Source organism: Pristiophorus japonicus, chromosome 5, assembly GCF_044704955.1.
Source record: "Pristiophorus japonicus isolate sPriJap1 chromosome 5, sPriJap1.hap1, whole genome shotgun sequence".
Classification (NCBI taxonomy): domain Eukaryota; kingdom Metazoa; phylum Chordata; class Chondrichthyes; family Pristiophoridae; genus Pristiophorus; species Pristiophorus japonicus.
The window spans coordinates 117,696,883-117,703,821 of NC_091981.1; the positions used below are offsets into that span (position 1 = coordinate 117,696,883).

Below are 6,939 nucleotides of genomic sequence, written 5' to 3' on the forward strand. Positions count from 1 at the left end.
AGGTCGCCGCCGCTGCTGACTCCACAGAGGAGCTTAATCCCTCTGAAGGTGCACCATCACAGGACTTATGCTGATCATGCACCAGCTTAGATACTGGCTCTTTAATGGGACCAGTTAGAGAGATAGTTGGGTTTTCACATGGTGATCCGGACTTCACAAATGAGCAAGAATTAGGGATAGCAGTGGAGAGTTTGCTTTTGAGGGCATATGACGGAGCTCTGCTCAGCTAGATGCTGATGCTATATCCCAGGGGCCATTGATGAAGAGAATGATTATTGAGCAGCAGCAGAGAATGTGCAATGTACTGATAGGCAAACTAAGCACACTGTGCACGAATACAGAAAGATTAGAGGAGTCCGCTTCAAGCATGAGTTGAATGCTATCACGGCACATTGCGATTATGTCTTCTTCCATGATAGATTGGTCAACTGCATGGAGCATTAAATGCAGCAATCGAATGAGTGCATGCAAATCTTCAACAAGGGCTTGCACACTCTGAATGCCACCTTAAATAGGATGAATAATCCCTAGCCTTGGCCGTTCATCATCCCACTGATCTGCAACAACCCCACCCTGCCAACCTCAGTCAGTACCTGGCATGTATCGATGGCCCAGTCTGCCTCTGCACAGGCGCAGGTTGAGAAATCTGTGGCAGGCCCTCGGGCTCCAAAATCCAGAGGACATCGGCTAAGAGCAACTGAACTGTCAGAGCAGGGATGAGAGCAGCCTGCCTCTACCTCTGCTGAAGTCACAGGGGTTGCATCACATACAAACAATAGGGAAAGGAAGAGTAAAGATTTGCAATTGCATAAGGTTATGCACATGGGTGTCTTCCACATGTTATGTTGTTAAGTCTCATTTGTTCATTTGTTGTACATAAATATTATTATTTTACACCACTTTCCTGCATTCCCACTCTTGGTTGCTGGTTGGCAAGTGGTCTTTTCAGTCGTTTGGTGATGAATGGGCGACTGAATTGACGGTGACCAATGTAGGGATGTGAAAGGGCTGCTTGGTTGTTTGCAGAACGGCTTTGTGTTCGTGGCATTGGTGGGGGGTGGGGGGACTTCAGAAAAGTGGTTTTACCTCTGATTGTAAGATGGGTGCACTGGTGGAACCTAAGCGAACCTCGTAATAACCAGGCCATCACAGGCAACCATGTGCGCTGCTGGTTGTGAATTGCCTTTGTCACATTCCACCTCCTCATAAGAACATAACAACATAAGAAATAGGAACAGGAGTAGGCCACAGGCAGAGGATAGGCCCCTCGATCCTGCTCCGCCATTCAATAAGATCATGGTTGATCTGATCATGGACTCAGTTCCACTTCCCCGCCCGCTCCCCATAACCCCTTATCCCCTTATCTTCCTCCTCCTCCTTGTCTTCCTAATCCTCGTCCTCTTCTGAATCCTCTGAAGCAACTCTGTGCTTTCGCCTTGGCCCTCCCGCTGTTCTAAATCTCATTGCTGTGCAATGTTGTGTAGAACATAGCACATCACGACCATTCTGGAGACCCTGGCTGGTGCGTACTGAAGGGTGCCTCCAGATCTGTTGAGACAACTGAAGTGCCTCTTCAGCATGCTGATGGCTTATTCGATGACACGTCTGGTGGTCACATGGTATTCATTGTATTGCTCCTGGGCCTTTTTCCTCGGGTTTCTAAGAGGTGTCACCAACCACATTTGAAATGGGAATGCCTTGTCTTCGAGCAGCCAGCCAGTAATTCTGTTTCCAGGTGTGAAGAGGTCTGAGAGGGTGGACAGCCGCATATCAAAATGCATCAGGGCACCTGCCTGGGAATCTTGCACACATCTGCATAAAAATCTTTTTGTGGTTGCAAACCAGCTGTACACTGATGGAGTGGAAGCCCTTGCAGTTGACAAACAATCCTGGGTGATCTATGGGTGCCTTAATTGCAATCAATGATGCCCTGCACCTAGTCTGAAAACGCCTGATCTCATCTGATGTCAAAAGCTAAGCAGAATCAGGCCTGGTTAGTACTTGGATGGGAGACCGCCTGGGAATACCAGGTGCAGCAGGCTTTTCTTCCGCGGGTACATCCGAGCCAGGGTGTCCTTGGGGATGGAGCACGTGGTGTCCACCGGTACACTCTTGGCCTTCCGCGAGAGGTGGGTACAGGAGGGACTAGAGTGCATCATCACCCCTGGCAACCAAATCTTAATTTGATCTGCTTAATATCTAAAGTTTAATTTGTTCATTTGTTGGTTTTGGTGCCCCTTTAATAAGGGGGCATTTGATTTATAGGTTCAACTAACATAGTTGTAAACCCAAGCGCCGTCACAGGCAAAGTTGACATAATTGGATACCTTGGTAAACAAGCCATCAGTCAACTGTCTAATGCATTTGTGTGTTGCCGACTGCACGATCCTGCAAATGTCTCCGGCAGAGCCCTGGAAGGATCCAGAGGCAAATAGGTTGAGGGTGGAGGTGATTTTGACAGCCACTAGTAAAGCATGGTCACCAGGTCCAGCTGGCAGCAGGTCTTGTTCCAGCAAGCTGCAAATGTCTGCCACCACCTGACACGACACCCTGAGCCTCCTGAGACACTGGTGTTCAGACATGTCAAGGAAGCGTATCCTCTGCCTGTGGACACTGTGTGCCGAGTATGGCCTCCTGCGAGCTGGACCTCTCTGCTGCTCCCCTCTCTTCTGTGGAGCTATAGTTCTGTGACCAGCAGGCTGTTGCTGCCGCTGTGGCTGGTCACCTTGGTCCTCATCTGAGGTCTAATTTAAGGCAGCATAAGTGACACCCAGGCTGATCTGATAGATCAGAGCTCCAAAGTGTAGATCTGACCTCCAAACCTCCAAAGTGTGTAAAGTAACCTCTCAGCATAAGTACTGTGAGCAATCCCTTTCCCACCAACAAGTAAGAAAGAATTGTCATTATTGAGTACTTATAATTTTTCCCTGACATGGCTTCAACCCCCTCAATTGCGGCTGTGTACTCGCCTTGTTTTCACTGGCGAGCTCCAGGAAGCCCAGGAAACCAATGGACCCAAAGTTAAACTTATAAATCTGTGTCACTATCGCTCTAATTGAACGATTAACATATGTTAAGAACAAGCGCCTCTCCCGAGGAGGTTGTTCACACGCAGCCTAAGGCGCTGCAGTCAAACCCAGAAGTCGGCAGGTTGGAGCTGGCTTCCTGACACGCCGGTTTTAACCACCCCCCCTCCCCATCCCACCACCCGCTCCCAAACCCACGCACTCCTGCTCATTAAAATCTAGCCCCAAATCTTCCTTTAATTATTGTACTAACATCTTTAGACGTGTCACACTAGTGGAGCCACATTGGCTATTCATCGACTTTACTTGAATAAAAACATATCTTCTTCTTTATCAGTTAAAGCAAGGATCAAACATTCTTATTAAAAATAAAACACAAACAAGCTCAGTATTAATGATGTATTAGTATGTCATATCATGGAATGCTATGACCTAAGATTGTGTCCACAATTTGCCAGCTGGTCTATTTGGGAGACAACAAAGCAGAGGTGAGGTTCTATAGGTTCACTGAATACAGAGAGACATTGACAGAGCAACTCATTAACTCACCCTTCTGACAATGGAACAATGTATATTAATAAGTAAGATGCAAACCTAAAATTAATAATTCCTTGACAAATCAGGTATTGTTTCCAAAGCACCGATTAATAGATAACAGAGAGGTGGATTTGTGAGACTAATGATATAGGTGGAAGACAATTTCTATAGTGGACTAGAAGATTGCTTTCAAGATGTGAGCTGATCACTATTATTAAATATTTACGACACAGCATTAACATATCTGTGAGTTTGCAGCATTCATTACTAATGTTACTTTATGTCACTGCCAACTGGTACCACTATTTTTAAAGCAATTGTTAATTCTTTCAACAACTATAAAAAAAACAAGATGCCCGTCTTGAAAAAAATATTAAAATATTCATCTGTGCCACTGTTAATGTTTTTTAAACAATGTTTCAGGAACTGCAATTTTTCACTTATAGTCGATGCATGAATGGTGAATAAAGAAAGAGACTTCTCAGCATATTCTCTACACAGCTGTATAATTTGAATTAATGATCATTGCTTGTGCTGCCAATAGACTTACCTGTAAATTGGTGTTCGTATAGAGGTGATGCTGACTGTACTCTGACATGTTAAAAACATTTACCTTTATTTGCTACAATGCGATGTGACATTCCTATTCAGTTGCTCAGAGAAAATTTAGCAAAAATCTGTTACAATGTTTTACAGTACTTATACAGCTCGCTGAAGAAGTAAAGGCCAGCGAGCAACCATTAGAAGCAGGAATAAAAGAATTTGTAAGAACATCCAAATGTTTCTGCACCTTTCCACTTAACCAAAAACAGCGACTGCAGTTTTTTTCCTGTGGACTCTCTTTATTGTATCTGACACGTTTTTTTGCAGGGCAGCAAGACAGTCTTCAACAGAGGTCTCTGCATTTATGGCTTTGATAAAACATTTAATGGTACACTCAGCAATGCGGGCTATTATCATCGGTGACAATAACAAATAGATCCTGCTTGGTAAAGCTACAGCTGGAAAAAAGACTTCAAATAATTACATATTTCAAGAGGAATGTTATTAATCTAAAGCTTGAACTTGAACACTATGTCAGACTCCAGTTACATAGTATTGTTGCTTTCCCTAGTTTGAATAATATGATGCTGTGATTTGAATGTTGCTCATGTTAATGTATTTGTAGTTCTTAATGAGATTTGATCAAGTTCCTATATCATTGAGAGTAAAATAGATTCAAAGTTTGATGCCTTCGTCTCATCCTATACAAGACCTTCACTTTTATTCATCCTGGGGAATCCAATGTCTGCCAAATGCATTATGTATATGCAAACAATGTTCTGTGAAAAGGAAAAATATTTCAGAGAATACCGTATGTATTGCCTCCCTGGTGCCAGGGTAAGGGACATCACGGAGAGGATACAGAACATTTTGAGGGGTGAAGGGGAAGAGTCAAAAGCCCTGGTCCATGTCGGAACCAACAAAATAGGAAGAGGGTTGAGGTTCTGCAGTCAGAGTTTAAGGAGCTAGGGAGGAGTTAAAAAAGCAGGACCTCAAAGGTAGTAATGTCTGGATTGCTCCCAGTGCCACCCGTTAGTGAATAAAGGAATAGGAAGATATGGCAGCTTAATGCATGGCTGGGGGACATGGTGCAGGAGGGGCGCTTCAAATTCCTAGGACATTGGGTCCAGTTCGGTGGCTGGAGGGACCTGTTCAAGATGGATGGGTTGCACCTATTCAGAGCTGGGACTAATATCCTTGCGGGCAGGTTAACTAGTGCTGTGGGGGAGGGTTTAAACTAATTTGCCAGGAGTTTGGACACCAGGATGTAGTATTAAAAAGTAGAAATAAGGTGCAGAGAGGACTGGGAGAGGCAGTTGGGGGAAGATATTGGGTTATTTTTTGCCTCCCGTTAGCGACCGGGCATGGCGAGAACAGTTAAATTCAGTGGGGGTTTTGCAGCGGTGGTAGCATGTAATACCCTGCTCTGCTGTGCCCAGAATTGCTGACGTCATTACCGTGTGCAGTGCCCCAGTAGCACCCTGGAACAAAAATTGGCCCTTGCCTCCTGATTTGGTGCCTGGTGCTGACAGCGACAGCTTCAGCAGTCGGGTTTCAGTTGGATGTCGGCTGGTGGAGTGCTATTTAAAGGAGCCAGCATCCACTGAATTTTTAGTCGGCCAGCAATGTTTCCTTCTAAGTTTCAAATAGGCAGACAGGCGTTTCGACCGATTTGAGTGATTTTCAATTAAAGGAGTGTTGTGGCTCTTAAAGATTCGTGACTTTCATTGAGGACAGATTTGAAACTCCAACATCTATATCATTTCATGAGGGCTGTGCTGGCACTGGACCTCGCCCTCCAGCATCAACGTCGGAGGCAATTGAGGCAGAGAGAAACAGAGAGGCAACATGTGGTCAGAGGGAGGAAGGCCAACAGGGCCCTCAACAAGAGGCCTTACCCTCCCAGGGTATTCCAGCAGCAGTTGTCCTACGTCAATTTCACTGAGGAACAGTGTGTTCGAAGGCTGCCCTTTAACAAGATCACAGAGCTATGCCACTTACTGCAACCAGACCTTGAGCCTCAGACCAGGCTGTCCACGGCTCTCTCAGTGGCATTCAAGGTCACCAACGAGCTCAATTTCTACATCAATGGATCCTTCCAGTGTGCAACATAAGACATCACCAACATCTCCCAGTTTGCCTTCCATTGCTGCATCTGCGAGGCCACAGATGCTCTGTACAGAAGGAGGGACAACATTTCCTTCCCCATGACCAGAGAGAAGCAGCACGAGCGTGCATGTGGCTTTGCCAGGATAGCGGGCTTCCCCATGGTGCGGGGCACCATTGATTGCACCCAAGTTGCTTTGCAGGCACCATATAACAATCCTAAGGTATTTTGTAACTGCAAAGGTTACTATTCACTTAATGTGCAGTTGGCGTGCGACCATACACAGTGAATCCTGTGCCAGACCAGTGTGCCAGCTCTCTTCCAGCCACCACATCAAACTCACTGCTGGGAGACAAGCGCTATCCGCTCTCCACCTGGCTCATGAATCCCCTCCGCAATCCCAACACACCTGTCCAGCACTCATAATGCGAGCCATGCTGCCACCAGGAACATTATTGAGGAGACCACCGGAGTGCTCAAACAATGGTTCTGCTGCCTTGACCGCTCGGGAGGAGTCCTCCATTACTCGGCTGAGTGGGTGTCCCTTTTCATCGTCATCTGCTGCATGTTGCACAACCTGGCTATCACGAGGGTGCAGCCATTGCCACGAGGCATAGCTCCATCACCTCAGGAGGAGGAGGAAGAGGAGGAGGAGGGCAAGGAGGAGGAGGAACAGAAGCAGCAGCAGCAGCAACGGAGGAGCCAGGCACTCAATCAGCCTTCTGT

The 6,939-nt window shown here is 46.2% G+C and overlaps 1 pseudogene; it reads left to right on the plus strand.

Moving 5' to 3' along the window:
• Positions 1-1,928: 1,928 nt before the first annotated feature.
• LOC139264908 (5S ribosomal RNA) lies at positions 1,929-2,042 on the plus strand (annotated as a pseudogene).
• Positions 2,043-6,939: the final 4,897 nt, after the last annotated feature.